This window comes from Macaca nemestrina, chromosome 11 (assembly GCF_043159975.1).
Source record: "Macaca nemestrina isolate mMacNem1 chromosome 11, mMacNem.hap1, whole genome shotgun sequence".
Taxonomy (NCBI): Eukaryota; Metazoa; Chordata; class Mammalia; order Primates; family Cercopithecidae; genus Macaca; species Macaca nemestrina.
The window spans coordinates 123,409,226-123,435,335 of record NC_092135.1 but is presented as its reverse complement, the minus strand read 5'-3'; the positions used below and the strand labels follow the sequence as shown (position 1 = coordinate 123,435,335).

The following is a 26,110-nucleotide window of genomic DNA, read 5'->3' as shown; positions in this document are numbered from 1 at the left end:
TCTACTAGGCACCATAAAAATATTATTATAGGTTATGTTACATTAATATTATATAGCATATATTACATTGCACAGTATAAAAGTGTTATGTTGAGCCGGGCGCGGTGGCTCAAGCCTGTAATCCTAGCACTTTGGGAGACCAAGACGGGCGGATCCTGAGGTCAGGAAATCAAGACCATCCTGGCTAATATAGTGAAGCCCCGTCTCTATTAAAAATACAAAAAGTTAGCCGGGCTTGGTGGCGGGCACCTGTAGTCCCAGCTACTCGGGAGGCTGAGGCAGGAGAATGGCTTGAACCCGAGAGGCGGAGCTTGCAGTTAGCCGAGATTGCGCCACTGCACTTCAGCCTGGGCGACAGAGCGAGACTCCGTCTCAAAAAAAAAAAAAAAAAAAAAAAAAGTGTAATGTTGGATAAGTATATATAAATGTATGTCAATTTTATGTATATATATGTACACACATACAGTTGGCGCTGTCTATATCCTTGGGTTTCATATCCACAGATTCAGTAAAGTGTGGGCTGAAAATATTTGAAAAAAATTTAAATAATAATGCACCAATAAAAAATAATACAAGTAGAAAACCTTAACAGAAGGTGCCACAGACTGTATTTAGAAAGGCCACATAAATTCTATACTTATGAATATCTTATTTTACTAGTTATATTAGTTGCCCATTGCTGCTGTAACAACTCACTACAAATGTATTGGCTTAAAACAACACAAATTTATTCTCTTACGGTTCTGGAAGCCAGAAGCCCCAAATCAGTTTTAGTAGATTAAAGTCAATATGTCATCAGGGCTGATTTCTTCTACAGAATTCAGGGAAGAATTGGTTTCTTGTCTTTTCTAGATTCTGGATGCCGCCTCCATTCCTTCCGCAAATAACTTCAACCTCTTGCCTTCACGGTCACATGTTCTAGCTCCTCTTCCATCTCCCTCTGCCTCCTGCTTGTAAGAACACTTGTGGTTACATTTAGGACTCACCTGGGGCCACATGGGTAATCTAAGTAATCTTCTCATCTCAAGATCCTTAACTTTATCATATCTGCAAAGTCTCTTTTGTCAGGTAAGTTAACATTCACAGATGCCAGGAATTTTGACAGTGATGTCCTTGAGAGCCATTATTCAGCTGACCACTGAATTCCTAGTCTTATTTCATAATGGACCTTTTCTCATTATTTCAATGTATTCATTTATATAAAAATTATTATACACATATAATATTTCAGACACAGTGCCCTACAGTGAAATGATAACTTGATAATAATGTGCTTTCAAGGGGTGGAGAGAGGGTAACAACAAAACATGGAATATTACTAAGAATTGCTTTGACTTTTTCTGGGTTTCCAATTCATTCTGCACAGTGTCTTAGTTACATGATAACATTACCTGAATATTACGAACCTACTTTACATCTGAGTCTTACCTAAATGTCTGGATTCCTGTTCCACTATGAGCCTCTCTTTTATACACCCCTACACAGGACTGATTCTCTAGTGCCAGACCCAGACTCCACCTTTCCACTATTTCTGGGCCCTCTTCCAAACCTAATTTACTCCAGCATACAAACCTACCCTACTCCCCTACCCTTGGATCAGGCTGGCTTGACTAATTAATTAAAGGATCTTACTTTTAGCCTTTGAATGACATCATTGAGAACATCAGTTTACATCTAAAGAAGATGACTTGCTGTGCTCCATGAGTCATCATTACACATAATTTAAGTGCAACATCAACAGCGTATCTATTTTATATATCCATAGCCTTCAGGCATTTACATCTCTTATGATAAAAGATAAAAATTATGTATTACTTATAGCCATCATTTATCATTATGATTGTTATTAATGAGGCCATTCAATACATGTAGTATAAAAGAGTATTGGGAATCTGAAATATCAAACATAACTTTAATATTGAGCTTTTATTTCTTTCTCTATATGTACTAAATTCTTTTTCTTGTTGCAAGCCTCTATGATGTTTATTTATTTTTCATGGACCAATTACTATCTAGTGGAATGCAGAGGACTAGTTGGAGGGAAAACTGGTGGAAAGGAAAAAGTTATGGCTCTTGGTCTCAGGATAAAAGCTACAAAGCAGTACAGGTATGGATGGTGGAGATAAAATTATTTTAAGAGTTTCTTCTGATTAAGATGATACAGGAAGAGGAAGAAATAAGATGCTGGGAGTAATGGAGAGTGCTATGGTAGAAGAAAATTGTTATCCTAGGTCTCAAATGGATTCTTAAAATTTTTGAGAAAGGCAGAATAGTTAATTAAATAACATGTTTAGTATTAGGCAGAAAATGTAAGAAAAATCATATGTTTGAATTCATTGCATCTCTATCCCAAGTCTTCCAGCTTCTCTCAAAAGCTAATTGTGCTGTTCTACTCATTGGATATTTGTTTTTTACTTTTATTTTGCCATTTGGCTATATCATTTATTTAACTTAATTATCTTAAATTAAATAGAATGTTTCAGGTGTGGATAGACCAGAATCAAGTAGTCAGGCAAGGATAATTGACTCTCCAAAATGTGAGATAATTGTTCCTGTGATGTGAGCTCAAAATAGGGTATCCAATTTCCATGTTTATAAGACCAAAGCGAGAGAGTGTTCACATGTTTCATCCTATTATTCCATTTTTTCACAGGTATCTTACCATATTGGATCACATTTGTTGATTTTTTTAGTTTTCTCTGGAAGGATATACATTCAGTGTGAATAACTTGGAAAGCAGGAGATGCTGCGAGTGAGGCAGAGACCAGATGGGGAGAGCAGATTAGTTATCGGTTTGTGATATGCTTCAAGGGGACACCAGGCCAACACAGTTGGAAGCTGCATACTCAGTGATTCATTCCATATAGTAATTTCATTGGTAAAATAATTTTTTGTGTGGATGAAAAGAAGTGAAAATGTAAATCTTATTTAGGAAGGACTGACATTTAACATAATGCCCTTGTTGTAATAAAATAAACTCAATAAAATGACAAAACAAAACAAGAGATTTTAAAAAACTAACTCATCTCTAGAGTTTCTTGATTATTTATAGAAGCTTACCTGGATGGGTTTTATACCTGAAATGCTTGACATTTGCAAGCCAGGGTTCTTTCCCATAGGGGCATAGCCCCTTTCTTTGACATGTGTAATTTTTCACTGGAGCCTAGAACTTATACATAAATAGAAGATGAAGGTAGAGTACAAACAGCCCATTACTTGAAATAACATTGGATCCAGTTGCAAAAATATGGCTTTCTGAAGTAAGCAAGTGATCATTACACATAAATTAAGTGCAACATCAACAGTGTATCTATTTTATATTTTCATAGGCTTCAGGCATCTATATCTCTTTGACATGTCACGCCAAATACAATGTAGGTATAACTGTTTGGCAACCCTGTGGATGCCAGTGTGTCCAACACATCCTATGCAACATGTGAGATCTTCTCAGCTGCAACTGTCATCAAGGCCCTTGGTTATTTCCTTCTCCTTAGGCCCTATAGAAACCAGATTTTCATGTGCACCACCAGAGGAAATCTGTACTCACAATCCTACCCTGCACACTTTGTTGATCTGAGGCTTCCCTGGTACGGTTGAGGTATGAGACATGTGGGACCTGCTCAGTGGGATTTAACATACTGCAGGGTGAACTGTTGACCCCAGTGAAATCAAGAAGATAGCAGGTAATTCTTTCCCTTCCACAGACAGACTATCCTGATGCAGGTCTCCATATGGTCTCTCTAAAGATGGTCTCATGAGATCAAGCAATTGGTTGTGCTAGTAACAAGCAGTGGCCAGATGGTTAAAGCACTTCCCTGTATTTGCTCTTCCACCTTTCCTGCCTCAGCTCCCTTGTCCTTCACTCCTGATTTCCTGGGATTGTTCTTCTATATAAAGTATCTACATAAGCCTTTGCCTCACACTGCTTTCTAGAAAAGTTGGTTTAAGAGAAACAGCTGTAGGCAAAGATGTGTATGAGTGGGCTCCTCTCCCAATCCAACCTCTGAAAGATGATTCAAATGAAGGCAAGAATCTTCTAGATTTATATGAAATTCTAGGCAGTCTTTGTCCTGGGTGTCTTTTCACTTTGAACAATTTATCCTATAGTATGCCCCATTGTTCCTCTCCCAATCCAACCTCTGAGAGATGATTTGAATGAGACCAAAGATCTTCTTCTAGTTTTAAATGAAATTCTAGGTGGTCTTTGTCCTGGGTGTCTTTTCACTTTGAACAATTTATCCTATAGTATGCCCCATCATTCCTCCCCCAATCCAACCTCTGAAAGATTATTTGAATGAGTCCAAAGATCTTCTAGTTTTTTGGGTGTTTTGTTTTGTTTTGTTTTGTTTGTTTGTCTGTTTTGAGATGGAATCTTGCTCTGTCGCCCAGGCTGGAGTGCATGGCTGCGATCTTGGCTCACTGCAACGTCTGCCTCCCTGGTTCAAGTGATTCTCCTGTTTCAGCCTCCCAAGTAGCTTCTTCTAGTTGTATATGAAACTCTAGGTGGTCTTTTTCCTGGATGTCTTTTCACTTTGAACCATTTATCCTATAGTATGCTCCATCTTTTTGCAACTAGATACAATATTATTTCAAGTAATTGGGGTACTCAGCTATAAATTGTGTCCCACTGGTAGTTTATTTACCATTATGAGAAAAATCACGATTCAGGCTATGTCATGTTAAGGAACACTCATAAACATGATCCAAAAGGTAAACACTGAACAATGGGCTCCCCAGTTGAATAGAAGAAACTCCTATTGCTCAGTCTCATCTAACAAAAGGAGATGGAATTGTCCTATAATTAGGATCCATTCTGAACCAGGGGCGTTAAGGCAAGCTGTGTAAGTTAGGCCCCATTAGGAAGCTGTGCAATTTGGTAGAAACTCTTGAGAGAGAAGGAACAAGCACACATGAGGCATTAGGCTCAGGCATTGCAAAGACATGTGCCCCTGACACTTGAGCAGTACTTCCATCAACAAAATGATGAATTCTAAGTTTTGGCTTCCTGATTCTATGAAACTTATAGTTTAGTTTCAAGAAATGCACTGAGACCAACTAAATCATGTGTGAAAACTTTCAGTATACAAAGCTCTAGGTCAGAAGTTATTAAACATGGTCTCAGGAAACTTCTATACTCTCCAAAATTATCGAGGACCCCAAGTCCTTATTTTAATTTGAATTATAGCTATCCATTTTACTAGAGTAAAAATGAAAATTGAGAAAATAGAAAAAATATTTAATTCATTTAAAATAGTAACAAATACATTTTATGCTAACATAGTGTATTTTTAGGAAAAAGTATATTTCTAAAACAACATAATAATGAAAAAAGTAACATGGTTTTACATTTCTTCAAAACTATGTAATATTTTGCTTAGTAGAAGACAGCTGAATTCTCATATGTGTTTTGCATTAAATCTGTAGTTGAGAAAGATAGAAGTGTTTCAATAACTTTTCAGATAACTATGGATATTCATGTTTGCTACTACACTCAAACTTAATAAAAGGTTTTAAGAGGTATTTCTTTCTTTTCTTTTTTCTTTTTTTTCTTTTTTTGAGATAGGGTTACACTCTGTCACCCAAGCTGGAGTGCAGTGGCACAGTCCTTGCTTAGTGCAATCTCTGCCTCCAGGATTCAAGTGATTCTCCTACCTCAGCCTCCCCAGTAGCTGGGATTACAGGCATGCACCATCACACCTAGCTAATTTTTGTATTTTTAGTAGAGACGGGGTTTCGCCATGTTGACCAGGCTGGTCTCAAACTCCTGACCTCAAGTGATCCACCTGCCTCTGCCTCCCAAAGTGCTGGCATTACAGGCGTAAGCCACCATGCCTGGTTGAGGTATTTCTTAAATAATTTTTTGCAATGTGAATCTGAAGCCATATTAATGATTTTTGTTGTTGTTGTTACTCTGTTACATTAAAATCCCTTTGGTCTAACTTGTACTTTGAATGGATGTTTTACCCATATATTATTTTGTAACAACATATATAGATCAATTAGAAAATACTGATATACTGAGTCATGCACATGTTCCATATGCTGACATATTTTCATATAAAATAGCAAAAATGTCACAACCACCCTGATCACAAAAGTGTTTATGATTTAGGAGATAGTCTAGTTCACAATGGTACCTAGACATTTTCCAAAAATTCTGGATAATGCTAAAGAGCTCAAATTTTATCACTGACAATGAACATTGTCAGTTACTGTCCATGATTCTGTGAAACATCGTTTATATGATGCTGACAATGAACATTATCAGTTATTTGTCATAAATGGACTGGCTTCATTCCTTTTTGAGAAAATGTCTACCAAATGCCCAAATCTGATAACCAGTTTGCCTGTCAGTAGTTTTTACAAGCAGAATTTAAAAAAAAAAAAAAAGTCAGTGCTAGCTCAGCTCACAACTAATACAATCACACTAATCTCTTTCCTCAAGAAAACATCAAACTTCAACATGCAGCAGAGTGCTTTATATGTTTCCCATGTCATCACATAGAGTGGAACATTAAAATAACATGCATTCAAGGTCAACAGTTAACACGATTAATAACATACTGTTTTAGTAAGGACAATTTTTTAAAAAATGAAATTGGCCTCTTTTTTTCTTTTTTCTGCTAGTATGTGGTGATAAAGAATTTGAGAATTACTACACTTCCGTAGTAATCAAGCACATTGTTTTGATTCATAGAGGTGCCAGCAGCGTTGCCCACTATTGCTCTGTGTAAATATTAACACAGTGAACCGCCAGGTGATCACAGACTACACTTGGAGAATCTCTGCTCCAGGGTATTTCATGGGGTGGGAGAGGATCCAGTAAAGCACTTCTATGAGTCTGATGTTCTGGCAAAGGGAAAAAAGAAACATCTGTACTCCAGTTTTGGAAGACAAGGGAATCAAAAGCACACAAGAATCAAGAGACAAAGGGAGTCCTCCACAGAAGGTGGTTGCCAAATCAAAGATGGATGCCAAAAGAAGAGATCACAAAGATCATAAACCCAGTAATAAGTTTAGGAATCAGGGGACCATGTAAAGAGAAAAATAATGGTTAGAATGCCAACAAGAGAGATGCCTGAGTGAATTTTGGGAAAAGACAGTATTGTAAAATGGTTTGTCTTGATATGAAATAGGAGAGTTGGCTGTGTTTAAAAGGCCAGTGACCAGTGACTTTAGGGATCTCTCTAAGTTGAATGCTGGGTATGTTGGTGAATCATAAGCATATTTAGATATACGTGGCATTAAGGAAATCTTAATATAAATCTCAAAAAATAAAATATATATAAGCTAAGGGCAATTCTGTGTATTACAAAATATTGATACACAACTTACAAAAGGATTTAACATGCCATTCCTTTCAATATCACCCTACTGATTTCATCAAGCCTGCAAAATAGGTGATTCACAAAACTTCAGACTTAGGGAGAAAAGCACTTATGTGAGTAGGTTTCCTCTAGGGAAGTAGAGAAGTAAAAACATTTCTTATCGACACAGCTTCTTAAAAGGAATACAGTGACATTTATTAGGCTCTCTAAAAGGAGAAAATATTCAAGAAAACTGAACAATAATGTGCTGCAATAAAATTTGATATTTTAGTAATTATGGAAAAATAGAGACTACAAATCACAAGGGAAAGAACTGTAAATAATGCATCTTAAAAATCTCAACATTAAATAAAACTCAAACAATAGGATTTGCCACTTTAGTTTTCCATACTATTCTCCTAAGGCTCTAAACGTGTTTTATGTGATTTTCTTTTAACTCAGGTTTATTGTGGTAAAAATTTACATGCAGTAAAGTGTACCCTTTTTCAGGTGACAAGTATTTTGACAGATATATACAGTCAGGTAATTACCACTAGCACAATCAAAACAAAAATTCCAACTACCTGAAAGAATTTTCTCATGTTCCTTGGTAGTCAATCCCTGACCCCCAACTCTAACATGGGCAACATGCTATTCAAATTCTGTTTCACAATTTTTCTAGAATGGCATATGAATGAAATCATACAGTGTGAGCCTTTTGTATCTGTTTTCTTTCACCTAGCCTTATGATTTTGAGATTTATTCATATTGTTTGGTGCAGCAGTGTATTAGTCTGTTTTCACACTGCTGATAAAGACACAACCAAGACTGGACCATTTACAGAAGAAGATGTTTAATGGACTTAGAGTTTCACATGGCTGAGGAAGCCTCACAATCAAAGTGGAAAGCAAGGAGGAGCAAGTCACATCTTACGTGGATGGTGGCCAATAAAGAGAGCTTGTGCAGACAAACTCCTGTTTTTAAAACCATCAAATCTCCTTAGACCCATTCACTATCATGAAAAGAACAGCATGGAAAAGACCCGCCCCCATGATTGAATTACCTCCCACTGGGTTCCTCCCATGACAGGTGGGAATTATGGGAGTTACAATTCAAGAAGAGATTTGGGTGGGGACACAGCCGAACCATATCATTCCACCCTAGCCTTCCCAAGTTTCATGTTCTCACATTCCAAACCAATCATGCCTTCCCAACAGTCCTCCAAAGTCTTAACTCATTTCAGCATTAAGTTAAAAGTCCACAGTATAGAGTCTTATCTGGGACAAGGCAAGTCCCTTCCACCTATGAGCCTGTGAAATCAAAAGCAAGTTAGTTATTTGTGGCCAGGTATGGTGGCTCATGCCTGAATCCCAGCACTTTGAAAGGCCAAGGTGGGCAGATTACCTGAGGTTAGGAGTTTGAGACCAGTCTGGCCAACATGATGAAATCCCATCTCTACTAAAAATATAAAAATTGGCCGGGCGCGGTGGCTCAAGCCTGTAATCCCAGTACTTTGGGAGGCCAAGACGGGCGGATCACGAGGTCAGGAGATCGAGACCATCCTGGCTAACATGGTGAAACCCCGTCTCTACTAAAAATACAAAAAACTAGCCGGGCAAGGTGGTGGGCGTCTGTAGTCCCAGCTACTTGGGAGGCTGAGGCAGGAGAACGGCGTAAACCCGGGAGGCAGAACTTGCAGTGAGCTGAGATCCGGTCACTGCACTCCAGCCTGGGTGACAGAGCGAGACTCCGTCTCAAAAAATATATATAAAAATATAAAAATTACCCAGGCATGGTGGTGGGAACCTGTAATCTCAGATACTTGAGAGACTGAGGCAGGAGAATTACTTGAATCTGGGAGGCAGAGGTTGCAGTGAGCTGAGATCACACCACAGCACTCCAGCCTAGGCAGCAGAGCAAGATTCCATCTCAAAAAAAAAAAAAGAAAAAACCAAGTTAGTTACTTTCTAGACACATGGGAGTACAGACATTGGATAAATACAGTCATTCCAAATGGGAGAAATTGGTCAAAACATAGGGTCCACAGGCCCCATGAAAGTCCAAAATCCAGCAGGGCAGTCAAATCTTAAATCTCCAAAATGATTTCCTTTGACTCCATCTCTCACATCCAGGTGACGCTGATGCAAGAGGTGGGTTCCTATGGTCTTGAGCAGCTCCACCCCTGTGGCTTTGCAGGGTATAACCCCCCTCCTGGCTGCTTTCACTGTCTTGCATTGAGTGTCTGCAGTTTTTCTAGGTGCACAGTGCAAGCTGTCAGTGGATCCACCATTCTGAGGTCTGGAGGACAGTGGCCTTCCTCTCACTGCTCCACTAGGTGATGGTTCCCAAGCAAGGGCTCTGTGGGGGTTCTGACCCCACATTTTGCATCCACACTGTCCTAGCAGAGGTTCTCCATGAGGGAGAACCTCACCCCTGCAGCAAACTTCTGCTGAGGCATCAGGGGTTTCCACACATCTTCTGAAATCTAGGCAGAGGTTCCCAAAACCCAATTCTTGACTTCTGTGCACTAGCAGGAACAATGACATGTGGAAGCTGCCAAGGCTTGCCACTTGCACCCTCTGAAGCCATGACCCAACCTCTACATTTGCCCCTTTCAGCCATGGCTGGAGTGGCTGGGTTGCAGGGCACCAAGTCCCTAGGCTGCACATAGCATCGGGACTCTGGGCCCAGCCCCCAAAACCACTTTTTCCTCCTAGGCTTCCAGGCCTGTGATATGAAGGACTTCCCTGAAGACCTCTGACATGCCCTGGAGACATATTTCTCATTGTTCTTGGAGATTAACATTTGGCTCCTTGTTACTTATGCAAATTTCTGTAGCCAGCTTGGATTTCTCCTCAGAAAATGAAATTTTATTTTCGATCACATTGTCAGGCTGCAAATTTTCTGAACTTTTATGCTCTGCTTCCTGTATAGAACTGAATGCTTTTAACACCATGCAAGTCACCTCTTGAATGCTTTGCTGCTTAGAAATTTATTCAACCAGATATCCTAAATCATCTCTCTCAAGTTCAACATTCCACAAATCTCTAGAACAGGGGCAAAATGCCACCAGTCTCTTTGCTAAGATAGCAAGAGTCACCTTTACTCCAGTTCTCAAAAAGTTCCTCATCTCCATCTGAGACCACCTCAGCCTGTACTTTATTGTCCATATCACTATCAGCATTTTGGGCCAAGCCATTCAACAAGTCTCTAGGAAGTTCCAAACTTTCCCACATTTTTTCTGTCTTCTTCTGAGCCCTCCACACTGTTCCAACCTCTGCCTGTTACCCAGTTCCAAAGTTGTGTTCATATTTTCAGGTATCTTTTTGGCAGTACCCCACTCTACTGGTACCAATTTACTGTATTAGTCCATTTTTATGCTGCTGATAAAGACATACCCAATACTGGGCAATTTACAAAAGAAAGAGTTTAATGGACTTACGGTTTCACGTGGCTGGGGAGGCCTCACAATCACTGCAGAAGGCAAGGAGCAAGTCACATCTTACATGGATGGCAGCAGGCAAAGAGAGAGCTTGTGCAGGGAAATTCCCGTTTTAAAAACCATCAGATCTCATAAGACTTATTCGCTATCACAAGAACAGCACAGGAAAGACCTGCCTCCATAACTCAGTCACCTCCCACTGGGTTCCTCCCATGACACGTGGGAATTGTGGGAGCTACATGGTAAGATTTGGGTAGAGACACAGAGCCAAACCATATCATCTTTCTATTGGTGAGTAGTACTCAATTATTTCCACTCACCAGTTGATGAACATTTGAGTCATTTCCAGTGTAGGGCTAAAATAAATAAAGTTTACAAAATCATTCACTTTTGGATCTTATTATAAACGTATGTTTCCATTTCTCTTCGGTAAAAATGTCTGAGTTACAATGGTAAGTGTATTGTTTTAAAGTTTTAAGGTTTTAAAGTGTAAAGTTGTAAAGTTAAATTTAAAAGGAGCTGCCAAATCATTTTCTAAGGTGGCCATATGTTTTGCATTCCTACCAGCAATACTTGAGTCTCCATTGCTCAGCATCCTCACCAGCACCTGTTCATTTGAATTTTAGTCACTGTACACACTGTATAGATTAGTATTTAGTATCAGAGGTGGATTTGACATACCTAATGTTGGGCACTTTCCATGTGCTTAGCCACCATCCATAACTCTTCTTTGGCAGTATCTATTCAAATCCTTTGTCTATTCTATGTGGAGGTAAGTGGTGGAACATATGGAGATGATTTGTAAACCTTGAGGTAAATAATACCCATGGCCAGAAATAGATACATTTCGTGAAGCGGTTAGAAGTGAGTTGAGTCCATTTATATTTGTTGTTTTTGTTGCTTTGGTAATCAGCATATCAGAAATGTCAGACTCCTCCAGCTGTGGGCTGCTGTTCCCTGGCATTAATTGTGGAGCATCTCATGGTAAGGAAAGGCTGGGATTGGGGATGGGGGAAAAGATCCTATTTTTTCTTGTCCAGCCCAGTTTTGGTCGAGTTTGAAGGGTGCACCTTTCCCAGTTCACCCTCCACTTGCCCTCCATGGCAGCAAAACTCTGCCTTGTAACTGTGGGGGTGTTGGTTACGAAACTCACCCACCTCTTCTACAGTGACAGAGATCCTCGCTTTGTATCAATGTAAGATCTTGGGTTCAGTGGTGTTTCCTGGCCTTCTGCTTTCTGTTTATATCTTCCCACAAGGTGCAGGGTTCTATATCTTCCCTGTACCTACATGTGTGAGAAAGCTACACATGTGAGAAGGGTCTAGGGAAGTTGTGCCTCTCTTGAGTGGCAGCCAGTCACCACCCGTATGTCTGTACTACCAAGGGGGATTTCTCTCTGATCTATTGTCATGCCTCCTCAATCCTTCCAGTAAGGATGCAGTAATATACAAAGTAAAAATACCCTATTTTTTTAAAGACAGGAATAAAATATGCAGAAGTGATAATAGGTGTGTCTTTGTAGTGGAGCTATAGATTAATTTTATAATACTTGGCACTTCCAAAAATTTCTAAAACAAAATTCATTACTTGTTGAAATGATTACAGTTCAAACAGAACAAAACTTTTTAAAGCATGCACCGATTACCCGCCTAATGGAAGGCATGAGTTTGGATATCGTAAGTTCAAAGGTAAATAAGACATGGCCCTTGCTCTCATAAGAAATGGGCTAGAATTTCTACAGAAGTTTCATGTGCATTATTTTACTCCGTCTTCCCAAACACTTCGTGAGACAGACAGGTGAGTAATCATATTGATTTTATCAATAAAAACCTGAGGCATAAAGACATTAAGTGACTTGTCAATGGTCCTGTTACTACTGCTTCATTTAAAGGAATCTCAGAATGTGGCAGCTTAAAATTACTTTATTTTTCTCTCGATTTTTGGGTCATAAAATTATCATTTTATTTTTCTCTTGATTTTTGTGGGTCATAACCTTGGGAGAGCTTGACTCGACAGTCCTTCTTCGGATCTCGACTGGTAGGTTACCAAGATGGTGCCCTCACATGGCTGACAGATGGTGTTGGCTCTGTCTGTGGGCTCACCTGGAGCTATCATCTGGGGCACCCGTCTCTAGCCACTCAAGTATAGCAGTCTCAGGTGGTCAGACATCTTCCCCGGCTACTAGAGAATCAGGTCGGTAAAGCATGAACTCTCCTGATCTAACCTCAAATGTTATACAGTGTCACATCCACTGCATTTCTATGGTTAAAAGGAAGTCACTTAATGTCAGCCCACATTCAAGGTACAAAAACATAAAGTCCACTTTCCAGTGAGAGGAATGTCAAGAATTTGTGCACATGTAAAAACTGTTGCAATCAAGGTGGCATTATGACTCAGTGGCAGAACCAGAATTAGAACACTGGTATCTCTTCCAACCATAGTTTTCTTTACACTGTATCTACCTCCTTTATGGATATTTAATTTGTACATTTAATTATGCCCTTCCAAATTGAAGCTGGGAAGTTGGCAAGGTTTTGAGAGTGCCACTTTTAATTCTCACATTAACATCCCTTTTTAATTAATTGATTTTGGCAACACTGCATCTACATGTATTCAAATGAAAGCAATGCAAAGTCATCAACCAATTCACTGAAAATGCTGTGCAATCTTTAACCTCCTATATTGAGATAATCCTACAGAGATTTTGTTAAAAGTTTCATATTTGTCGCATGTAATAAAATAATCTTTGGATTCCTATATTTTCTCTATCTGCTCTTGGTCTTTTATATTGAAATGAAAATGTTAATTAAAAAGGTCCTTTTTAAAGGTTTGATATGCTGAGGCACTAGCAAGCATCTTTACCATGACCTACCTGGCATGAAGGCAGTAAACATTCTCATGTGATAATTAAAGAATAAATTCAAAGCATATTTATTTGAATTCAATAGTGAATGTTTAAAGATAGGCCTCTGCTTCCCTGAGGAAGATAAATTCTGATGAGATGTTCTATCACTACTGATGAAAAAAATCTTTGCAAAACTCTACTACAAAAAGTTGCAAAAACCAAAAAGTAAAATCACTTATTGTGCCATTAAAACTAATTATATGGTATCTGTATAACAAGATAAAGGATGAGCCTGTGATAATTTGTTGTAGAAATTCAGGTGATTAAAATATTCATTACCTGTCTTAGAATTAGGGGTTACTTTTCCATCCATAGAGCTCGATACCACTCTTGCCATTAAACCCAAGGATTCAAAAATAATAAAAATTTCATGGCTAAATGGGATATGGTGAAATGCATCCCATCCCACTATTACTGACCCATTATACAAAGGAGCATAATGTACAGTACTATTACTGGAGTTTTTCTTGGTTTCCCAAGAAATATAATATATACTCATCACTCGGAGCCTCTGGACATTGCTGGGCTGCAGTACAATGAGCCATGGACTTCTCTTGCTCGCTGTGCAGAACTGATATCATCCATGATGAGAATTCACAGTCATCTGAAATTAAGAAAGAAATACAGCAACCTACAAAATTAATGAACAAAATTAGTACTCAAAATCTAGAGAAAAACTAAACTCAAAGATTGGTAGAAGTAAAAATGTATTAATTGCCTTTTCTAAGAGTAATCATATGGCTACCTTGGAGAACGATCATAGTTTTCTTTGATAAAATGGGTGACGATACATGGGTATTTCTAATCTACAGTATAAAAATTCAAATCTAAACAGGTAAAAACTGTTGGTTAATTTATTGACGTTTCTTTTCATTTATGTTCAGACTGCTTTCACTCCATCTTAAATCCTTTCAAAGTGATCATATGTATGATCTTATCATTTTTAAAAAGGGAAAGAAAAAATATATCAAATCCTGGCATTATTCCATTTTTAGACATGTTTGTAGAATGCACATTTTATAAAATAATGTATATTGGAAACACTTGTCATTGTTTTTGTTGTTTCGGTTTTCCTGCCTTTTTTTTTTTTTTTTTTTTAACTTTCTTCTATTTTGTGGGTCCATTCCCTGTGTTTCCCTGTTCTATTTTGTGGTTGAATTTCGTACTGAACTCTTTGATGTCAGGTACATCTTTTTCTTCAAGTATTCAAACTTCTGAGCAGGATATTAGTGTGAACCTGAGAAAAAGTTGAGAAAGGGTACTATGAAAGTTTTTGGTTTTGCATACTCAAACATTTCCAAAGTTCAGCAAGGTCTGGTTTTACATGTAGAGAATTTTCCACATAAAGAACTCTTATGCCTCTGAATAGTTAATTACCCTCCAAAATATGGAAATTCTAATTAAAACATTAACAACAGCAAGATTCTTATCCACTGTCTTAAACAGAGGGCTTATAATAGAACACTTATATTGGAATGCAGAGAAGAAAACTCTGACTTCACAATAAATGGATTACTCTAGGACTTAGGAGCACAAGATAGCCTCAGAGCAAAAGTTCTTTTTAAGTTTTCTTTTTACAAGTTACAGAGTGGTTTACAATGCCATGCTTTTAACTTGGCTTGGTTTTGTTAACATATGGGCAGGGGGAGCAGTACAGTGCTAAGGAGAAATGTAGAGTTTTTCAATCTCGTTCAGATGGGTAATAACAAACACACTGTTAAAGTCCATATCCCAATGAAGATTCTATTTTTTTTTTTTCCAGCAGAAGGACATCAGCTGGCTTTGTGAGACTAAGATCTAAGCAAGGTATCCATTATAACTGAATCCTTCTTGTATAAAATAAAACTTTGTTCCCCTTTCCTTAAACTCTGATAATCCTTGATTTACAGCACATTAAGGTTTTTCCTTGAATTTACATGTTGGATTTCACTCATATAGTGAGCTTCTCTGAATTTTAACTTTCTAGAACCTGCTTTTCAAATTTTAGCATGCATCAGAATCATTTGAAGAGTTTTCTAAAATACAGCTCTCTGGGCTCATTCACAGAGAGTTGGAATTCATGTGTCAGAGGTGGGGCACCAGCACTTGCATTTTCAGTAGACACCAAGCCTTATTAAATCCGAGCATAAGTGTGGTACAATTAACAGTGCTTAATTACTCATTTCATTGAAACGAAATGCATGCATGCATTTAAATATGCTTTACATACAAAATTAAATAGATAAAAACTGAATGAGAAACTACTCATCCCTTACCTACTCAGGCACAAATTTGCATAGAAGTTTTCTGAAATAACTTGATTTACATTTTGAACGTACATTGAGATATAGGTATTCACACACAGCCATGTCAAATTAGCTCTAGTTTTAGGGAAACTGAATACATTTGCTCCACTGTCACCATACATGTTTTTAAAAAGGCATGCAATAGTATTCTACATTGTGGTTGGCTGATCAAATAGAAAAAGAAAATCCAAAAAAAACCCCAATAATAATTTTTACAACTCATGGCTTCAGACATTTGCTCTATGCTTCCCGTGCCTTATAGACTGTTCTGTCTTTAATTCTTTTTTAATTCAAAAATATTCATAAAGCACTAACTATGTACTAGAAGACCTCAGGCTTATCAAGATTATGAACTGACAGACTGTCTCAGGGATGTCTCATTGCATTGTCTCAATGTAGCTCCTGTACCCATGACTACATCACAAGGCATATAAAAATGCTGAGAATATAGTATGGGAAATTAAAGAAGAAAGAGATTATTTAAATCTGTAGACATAATTAAAGTACTATGTTGGAGCAGTTGGAAGAGAACCTAGAACACAGGAGGTGATCAACAATTCATTGTTTAATGGAGGTGCCCTGTGGCTTGGACTCTTAGAGACAGATGCAGGATGCAGACATACAGAGCTGGAGAAGTTAACATTCCAAGAGTGGGAACAGTTTGAATGTGAGAAAAAGGCTACTAAAGCATGGAATTATATGAAAGAATTACATTAATTTAGTTTTATGGCAGTGTAATGTGCATGAACAAAAATAATAAAATTAGAAGTTATTTAATAATAGTTGATGTTAGATTGAAGAGAGATTTCAATATCCACACTTAGGATATTGGTCTTTATTTGGTAGGAAATTGGAAACTCTTCACTGCTATGGATGAGAGAAGTTTTAATAAAGATTAGTCTGGCAATAAGTATAGAAAGATTTAGCAAGGAAGAAGGATAGAATCTGGAGACCAAATAAGAGGCTATGATAATAGAAGCCTTCTAGTAAGGTAGTGGGCATAAAGAAGAGATGGATTTGACTAATGCTAAAAGTGTAGAATTCATGGTACACAAAAACTGTTATTTGTTTCTGAAAGGAGAATGACCTAATAATAAGTACCAGATTTCAAACCTTTATCACCAGGAGCTGTGAGTCCAGCATGATGATGATTATGTAATCTAGACACAATAATCATGTGTTGTATAACACATTCATGTGTTGTATAACGACATTTTGCTTATTGACAGACCACCTATTACATCATGGCCTCATAAGATTATAATGAAGCTGAATATCACGCAGTGATGTCATAGCCATCATAAGTCACACCACACAATGCATTACATATGCGTTTAGGATGATGCTTGTATAAACAAAACTATTACACTTCCAGTCATAAAAAAACTATAGCACATACTAATATGTATAATACATGATAATTGATAATGATAACAAACAACTATGTTACTGGCGTATGTATTTACTATACTATACTTTTTATCATTATTTTAGAGTATACTCCCATTACTTATATAAGAAAAAAGTTGACTATAAGTAAAACAGCCTTAGGTGGGTCCGTTAGGATATATCCAAAAGAAGGCATTATCACAGGAGATGACAGCTCCTGACATTGCCCCTGAAGACCTGGACAAGACGTAGGGGTGGAAGACAGTGATATTAATCACCCTGACCCCATGTAAGCCTAGGATAATGTGTGTGTTTGTGTCTCAGTTTTTAACAAAAATGTTTGAAAAGTAAAGAAGAAAATTTAAATAGAAAAGAGCTTATAAAATCAGGATATAAAGAAAAAACAGTTTTGTAGGGTGTACCATGTTTTTGTGTTAAGCTAAATGACGTTACAAAAGAGTCAAAGTTTAAAAATAAAGTTTATAAAGTAAAAGTTTACAGTAAGCTAAAGTCAATTTATTATTGAAAAAATACATGTAATAAATGTAGTGTAGCCTAAGTGTACAGTGTTTATAAAGACTACAGTCATGTATAATAATAACCTAGGCCTTCATATTCACTCACCACTCACTCACTGACTCACCCAGAGCAACTTCCAGTCCTGTAGGCTTCATTCATGCTAAGTTCCCTAGACAGGTGTCCCACATTTTGTCTTTTATATTGTATTTTTACTGTACCTTTTCTATGTTTTAATATGTTAAGATCCACAGATACTTAACATTCTGTTAAAATTTGCCTACAGAATTCAATACAGTAACATGCTGCACAGGTTTGTAACCTCGGAGCAATTGGCTACACCATCTAGCCTCAGTGTGTGATCAGCTACACCATCCAGGTTTGTGTAGGCACGCACTCTGATGTTTGCACGATGCTGGAATCACCTAATGACACATTTCTCAGAAGGTATCCCTGTTGTTAAGCAATGCACTACTGTAGTTTGAAGAACACTTTAGTAGTTATACCTACTTTCTGCTTTTATTTTATGAATGAGAAACTCTCCTATAATGTTTTTTTAAATCTCTGCCCCCAAATGAGATTTTAAATATGCATATTTCTAACATACGGCCTTCTTTGACCAAGATAGAATGAAAAATGATTATACTCATTAATGTTTAAATTTGCTGGCTATAAAATTGCTAAAATTAAGTTTCTGGCAAGCGAGTGCATTTTCAGGAATAAACAAGTGCACTGCTCTTCATAGTCTTTGCTGGCACTCTGGTGAGCTGCAACGGCACGCCAGCCGAATTGCCGCTCTGACAATCTGTTCATTTTGGTCCTCTCCAGAATCAGCAGAGTAGAATCATTCATATGGTGCTTGTCACTGAACATAAAAATGACAGAAGTCAGCACATTGGCAAAGCCACCATCCATTCATTCGCCTTCTAGAAAAGTATCATATGTGACTTTTGTACCCAGATTTTTCTCTTGATTCATTTTTTTTCCGGTTTATTATTTAAATCAAGAAAAAAAGCTCAAGTCTACCTAAAATCAATAGGTTCATTAACTTGCTAAAGATATGATTCTGATTTTGAGAAATTAAATGACACAGTCTAGAATTTCTGAGAAATTGGTAACTTGGTTGTGATTAGAGTGGGGGATTTGTATTTTCTGTGGCTATGGAAAATTTCTAAAAATTATTTTTCACATACTCAAAGGTAATTAAGATTGTATCAAAACATACACTTTCCTGGTATTGGAGAAAAACTATACCTTTTACCATTTTACATAAGAATTTCTGAAATTCCATGCATGTTCAAGGATGGCATACTCTTACACCATCACCTCTAGGATAGCACTGATGTCAAGAGAAAGGGGAGGACAAGATGAATCTGAAAATACTTTCAAAATAATGAAGTTGTCACTGATTATACCTTCCATCTGTAGGCCATAAAGCACTATACATAACAGTATTCTTTCTCAGTCCTTGTGAGGTAGGACTGTATTACCTGTATTTTACAGTTGGATAAACAAGAGCTCAATCTAGTTTAAAATCACACCGTGGGAGAGCTGGGAGAAGAGCCCAGAAGATCAAATTCCCAGTTAGTGGCCAGAATCATTAGTGTTGCTCTAAATACATGCTTCTCCTTGACTTGACAGTGAACTGTGACCCTGAAAAACAGGGAGAGAAAAGAGAAAGGAAGAAATAAAGACAGGAGAGAAGGAAGAAGGAAGGAGAGATGAAGACGGTTTTGGACCCAGTTTATTTTTGTATGTGTTCACTGTAGAAAAGACATGCATGTACCTATTCGGGTATGCCCATAAATAGCATGAACCATAAGCATCATAAATGCAAACACACACACACTATTAAAAAACATGCAACACGGCATTATAGATATTTCTGCTTAGGTTTGTCATCTTATTCTGACACTACAAATGGTGTGATTCTGGACAAATTATTCAAACTCTTTGAGCCTCAGTTTACTTATGTGTGAAAGCCAGGTGGTAATTCCTACATCATAGGATTCTTGTGCACATTAAATAAAATTCTTAATATGTAAAGGATGTCAGTTTTGCCACTGTCCAGTTCCATCCAAGTACATATATTCAGTACTTTCCTGACCATACTGCCACTGCCTTTCTGGGCTTTAAAAACTCCACTGTCAGTTTTGGGGCCATATCCAAGACTTTAAAGTGGGCCTGCCCTTACTGAAAGTTTGGATGGGAAATTTAGAAAGGCCCAATAACCAGGAATCACCTATGGAGGATCTAGAGTAGATATAGAGAAAGCTGCTGATGGAAGGTCTTCGTCAGATCACAAAAAGGTGTTGAACACGAGCATAGGCAAAGTGAAGAGCTCACCCAAGCCCTAGTGGGATGCTTGGACTACAGAACAGATGTGGTCCTGCTGGGGCATCATGGAGTTCACCAGGATGTCAGTGCTGTCCTGAACTTTCTTCTGTGGGTCCCCTCAAGGACTTCCACTTAAGGTCAAACCCCTTCCAGATTTCCCCATCATCTCCTGCCTAGTAGATTTCCATCTTGTTATTTTGACAGAGAGCTAGGCTGGGCCTTCTTTTACTCTCTTCCTACTCTATTGTGGCATAAACTCAATGCTTTGCTTCCTTTGGAGCTATCCCAACTGCTTTTTCCTCCCCTTCAAAATTTTAATTTTATTTCAAGTGGAAAACTTTGGCTTTCAGGGTATTATTCGTGTTATGAGACTTGAAAGATTATAAATCGTTCTACTATGAAGACATATGCACATGTATGTTTATTGCAGCACTATTCACAATAGCAAAGACTTGGAACCAACCCAAATGTCAATAAAAAATAGACTGGGTAAAGAAAATGTGGCACATATATACCGTGGAATACTATGCAGTCATAAAAAAGGGATGAGTTCATGTCCTTTGCAGGGACATAGATGAAGCTGGAAACCATCATTCTCAGCAAACTATCACAAGAACAGAAAACCAAACACTGCATGTTCTCACTCATAAGTGGGAGTCGAACAATGAGAACACATGGACACAGGGAGGGGAGCATCACACACAGGGGCCTGTTGGGGGGTGGGGGGCTAGGGGAGGGATAACATCAGGAGAAATACCTACTGTAGGTGACGGGTTGATGGGCATAGCAAGCTACCAAGGCACATGTATACCTATGTAACAAAACTGTACGTTCTGCACATGTACGCCAGAACTTAAAGTATAACAAAAAAATAAAACTAAATAATAATAGCACCACCACCAACAACAACAAAAAAGCCTATTTTGGGTGTTTTAATAACCAGATATAGTTTCTTCCTTCATTCTTCCATTTTGTAATGATTGTAAGTCTCCTCAAGGCAAAGGAGATGCCACTCATGCAACTAGGGGAAGAGTCAAATACAAGAAATGCTGAAAAGGGAAGTGCCTGGATTAATTTTTTTTTTTTTTTTTTTTTTTTTTTTTTTTTTTTTTTTTTTTTTTTGAGACTGAGTCTGGCTCTGTCGCCCAGGCTGGAGTGCAGTGGCCGGATCTCAGCTCACTGCAAGCTCCGCCTCCCGGGTTTACGCCATTCTCCTGCCTCAGCCTCCTGAGTAGCTGGGACTACAGGCGCCCGCCACCGCGCCCGGCTAGTTTTTTGTATTTTTTAGTAGAGACGGGGTTTCACCGTGTTAGCCAGGATGGTCTCAATCTCCTGACCTCGTGATCCGCCCGTCTCGGCCTCCCAAAGTGCTGGGATTACAGGCTTGAGCCACCGCGCCCGGCCTGGATTAATATTTCAAGGAATTTCGTGCTTCATATGTGAAGCACTTAATGCAATGTCAGCCACATGTTAAAAATTTAATAGACACTTGGTCCTATTCCTCTTATGTCTGTTGCTGCCTGATGTGGGTCTGGTAAAAGCTTTTTCTCCATCCTTTTAGTTCCTTCCATCATCTACACACACTTGAGCACCTACTAAGAATTGACTTGTATGTCAGACCCTGCATATGTTAACAGGAAGTAGCAAGATACATACTATCACCTTATCCTTCAAAGAGATCATCATTAAGTAAAACAGGCCATCAGGTTGACAAATTGCTTGAAAAACATATTAGGGAGATCGTGAGTCTTTACGGAGTTCAGGAAAGGAAGTGATGATGAAGGATGAAAGATACCAGACTCGGTAGAGGAAGTGACGTTTCAGCTTCCCTGTGGGGAAGAATATAGTATTCAATGGAGACTGACAACAAGGGAACTTCAGACAGAGGGATTCACCTGGGCACATGTAGGAAGGTTTGAAACTCATAAAACTGCAAGGAAATTAGTTCATCCAATTAGGAATATAATAGAAGGAGTAGCAGGGAGTGGTGCGAGCCAAGAAGTTGAGAGAATTTGGGTCCAGATTGTGAAAGTCCTGATATGCAAGGAAAGAATGGTGCATTGCTGTTTCCTGTGAGCAAGTGAAAGCCAATACAAATTATGCTGTTAGATGCTTTCACTTACCGACTCCTGCATCCCTCTCCCTTGACAAATATTTCAGCAAAAATTGTCAGACACTGATCATTCTTTCTCCATGTTCAAAGAGAAATGGATTTAATACAGACAACAAAATAATATTTAAAATGTTTTCTTGTATTAAGTGTTAAAAAATCTTTGCAGAGAAAAGTAAAATTATGTTTTATAAATGACCATTAGAGGATAATTCAACCTATGTGGCTATAAGCATGTTAAATTCACAGTTTTAACTTTCTCCCCAGTAGAAAAAGAAAAGAAAAATGAATGATGGTTTTCCCAGCAGTAAATCATAGCAACTACAAGTCAAACTTCATCACTCTCAGTTCTAGGTTAGGAGAAGGGCCTTAGGCATATCACTTAAGAGATTTTCAGGATCATAGGTGGCTCTTTTGATGACTTCACATCTTTGTGATGTCTGGCCCAGAAGCTGTGTTCCAGTTGTCACCACAATTAGTCAATGGACCATGATTAAGCATGAGATTGTTTCAGTTGGTTTTATGATACCTCTGCTTCCAAATCGCTGTCAGACATGGGGCTCTTGGACTCTGAAACCATACAAAGGCAGACAGTAGAAATGCATGAGGGCTGAGTGATGCTGTCAGTCCCGGGCAGATGACTGAGGATAGTGCACAGACTTAGTAGTCTACCATGGCTTTTTGTTGAGAAAGCATTTCAAAACAAATAAACAAAAAATTTAAAATGCCTACTCATGTACATGACTCTACAAATTCCTGAAAACTGACAGAAATGCATTTTGCCAATCCATTTGGAATTACACATGTTTCTTTATTCCTATGAGTGGTGTGAATACACTGTTGAAAGGATTCTAGATTAGCCATTAGTGGGTGCATTGTGATTTTCTTTTTCTGTTTTCATCATTGCTTTTCATAATTCTTCATCTTTTTTCATCATTGCTTTTGGCAATTGATGAGCACAACTAGATTAACAGGTATAATGTTCAAGTAATTGAAAAATCAATATAATCTTTGAGACTGACAAGCACAACTTTTCCTCACTTGATTTTGGAGCACTGTTATTGTAGAAGTGTCAATGACCTCTCCATACCCTCAGGCATTCACATCTGCTAGCCTGAAGACTGTTTAGTGCAAACATCATGAACTCTCTGCCTGAGAACATTTTTTTCTGACCAAGAGAGTGCATCACTTAGTGTACAGGGAAATTCAGAAGTTGCCAAAGAGGTGACGCACTGAGAAGCAAACTTTAACCAATGCAAGACAAGGAGCTGGTATACAAAATCTCTGTTTCCTTGCCCTTCAGTTGACACAACTCTGAAGTAAATTTCACATCGTTTCTATGAGTTCCTCAGTGAGATTGCACGCCAGTTGCCCACAGTAGTGACTATTTTAATAATAACACAGCTTTTGTTGGGTTTGCACAGTTTCTTATCTCTATTCACCTCTGTCCTATGGATGTTTCTTGAATCACTTTTCAAATAAACTATCTGCACTCAAATATTGGTCTCAAGGTTTGCTTCTGGAGTAACTCAGACCAAGACTTAGAATGCTGTGTACCTTCAGTATAAATGTACCCACGTACACTGTTTGTGTATTTGCTTGAGAGCCTAGAGGTTTTCCTTATATTTCTCAGTTCATGATCCAACACATAGATAAATTCACACCCACACAGCACATTAGATTGGCCACTCATGACCCCAAATGAAGGAAGCTTCCTCTTGGCCGCTTTAGGTTAGAGGACTGTATATGAATACATGGGGCAGAAATTCAAGGTTTCAAGCTCAGTTTCAGCTTCATCATCTTCCTCTGTCCTTTGGACATGCCTTCTGCTCTTAGAGAGCATTAGAATCACATCCCCTCTACCAGGCCATATCCAGGACTAAAGCCCCATTGGGTTGCTGTATTAGTCCATTTGCACGCTGCTGATAAAGACGTACCCCAAACTGGGCAATTTACAAAAGAAAAAGGTTTAATAAACTTACAGTTCCACATGGCTGGGGAGGCCTGACAATCATCACAGAAGGCAAAGAGAAGTAAGTCACATCTTACATGGATGGCAGCAGGCAAAGAGAGAGCTTGTACAGGGAAACTCCTGTTTTTCTTTCTTTCTTTTTTTTTTTTTTAGATGGTGTTTCATTCTGTCGCCCAGGTGGAGTGCAGTGGCATGATCTTGGCTCACTGCAACCTCCACCTCCTGGTTTCAAGCGATTCTCCTGCCTCAGCATACCAAGTACCTGGGATTACAGGCACCCACGACCACGCCTGGCTAATTTTTATACTTTCAGTAGAGATGGAGTTTCACCATGTTGACCAGGCTGGTTTTGAACTCCTGACCTCAGGTGATCCACACACCTCGGCCTCCCAAAGTGCTACGATTACAGGCATGAGCCACCGCATCCAGCCAGAAACTTCTGTTTTTAAAACCATCAGATCTCACGAGACTTATTCGTTATCACAAGAACATCATGGGAAAGGCCTGCCCCCACAATTCAACCATCTCCCACCAGGTCCCTCCCACAACATATGGGTATTATAGAAACTTCAAGATTAGATTTGGGTGGGCACACAGAACCAAACAATATCTGTTGCCAAGTCACCACAAGATCTCTCAGTTCATTTCTTAAATTTTAATATACGATTTGATTCAGTGTTCACAAAAGTTACCAATATATTTTTCCTTTGTTTTAATTTATTACCAAACATTTAAAACACCCAACCAGTGTGAAGACCAATGTAATGAATATCTAAATATGCAATATAGATATAGAAATAGAGTAGCTATAGATTAAAAATTATACAAGATGGTATAAGATTTGAGATATGAGATATGTAAGATGATATTACATATAGTTTAAGTTTATATTACATATAGATGCGGATTTATTATTGTTGTTACTGTATTTTAGCCAACATGTCTGTGAGGTAGAACAGGTAGGGTTGTCTACACCAGCCATATATGCCAGGTTGTGAGAGATACCTGCCATTTTTATACCATTTTTGTTTTCCTCTTTTATCCCCATTATAAAAAAAAAGAAATTGTTATGCTTTTGTTGGTCATTTTGGAGTTTTCGATTCATTCTTTTCAACTAAACATTATTTTTGCAGAATTTAGTTTTTTATTGCTACCAGATTTCAAAATCAAGCATTCAGTCCCCTTTATTCCTCTCTGAAAAAAAAAAAATGTAGAAATATGTTTAACAACTTCTAATGAATGTGGTATAATATAAAGTTATTGACTTCCTGGGGTTATAGTAAGAAATGAATGAATTGGTATATCCGAAGAACTTACACTATGTCTGGTGCACAGTGTTGAAACAGGAGAGTTCCCTGACCCCCTCACAGGACATGTGACAGGGGTGTAGCTAGTTTGTTTAGCTGCCATGCTCAAACCCCGTATGAGAGTAGGGGCACACAGATGGGCAGGTGCAGGAGCCAGGGCTAGTGTTTTGGGGGTTCTGGCCCCACGGTAGCATCTTGGGTTGGGTGTCTGCAGCTCCCAAAGCCCAGGTGGGCACATGTTACACTGTGTTCTTTTAGCCTTGCTACCTGCAGGTGGTTTAAGTGTTAGACAGCTCAGTGGACCCCCTTGGTACCCAGTTCCTTGTCTTGCAATCAGGAAGAACCAGGTCATGCAGGGAATTGAAGAATGAATGCAGGGTTTTATTGAGTGGTGGAGGTGGCTCTCAGCAGGATGAATGGGGAGCTGGAAGGGGGGCGGAGTGGGAAAATGATCTTCACCTGGAGTTTGGTGGTCTAGCAGCTGATCTCCTCTCTGATTGTCCCCAGCTGTGCTCCTCTTTAAGTTCAGATGCTTCTTCT

At 38.4% G+C, this 26,110-nt stretch overlaps 1 long non-coding RNA gene across 6 annotated transcripts in view; it reads right to left on the bottom strand.

Annotated features, from left to right (window-relative positions):
* LOC105481326 (uncharacterized) overlaps positions 1-26,110 on the bottom strand; it is a 430,141-nt gene that overhangs the window by 85,482 nt on the left and 318,549 nt on the right. For 5 of the 6 annotated variants that reach the window (XR_011610082.1, XR_011610085.1, XR_011610084.1 and 2 more), the window contains 2 exons: positions 9,094-14,258; positions 740-947 (listed from right to left, as the gene is read on the bottom strand). This is a non-coding gene — a long non-coding RNA (uncharacterized lncRNA). Of the gene's footprint in view, positions 1-739; positions 948-9,093; positions 14,286-26,110 lie in introns of all 6 variants that reach the window. The other variant, XR_011610083.1, reaches the window with a different exon arrangement.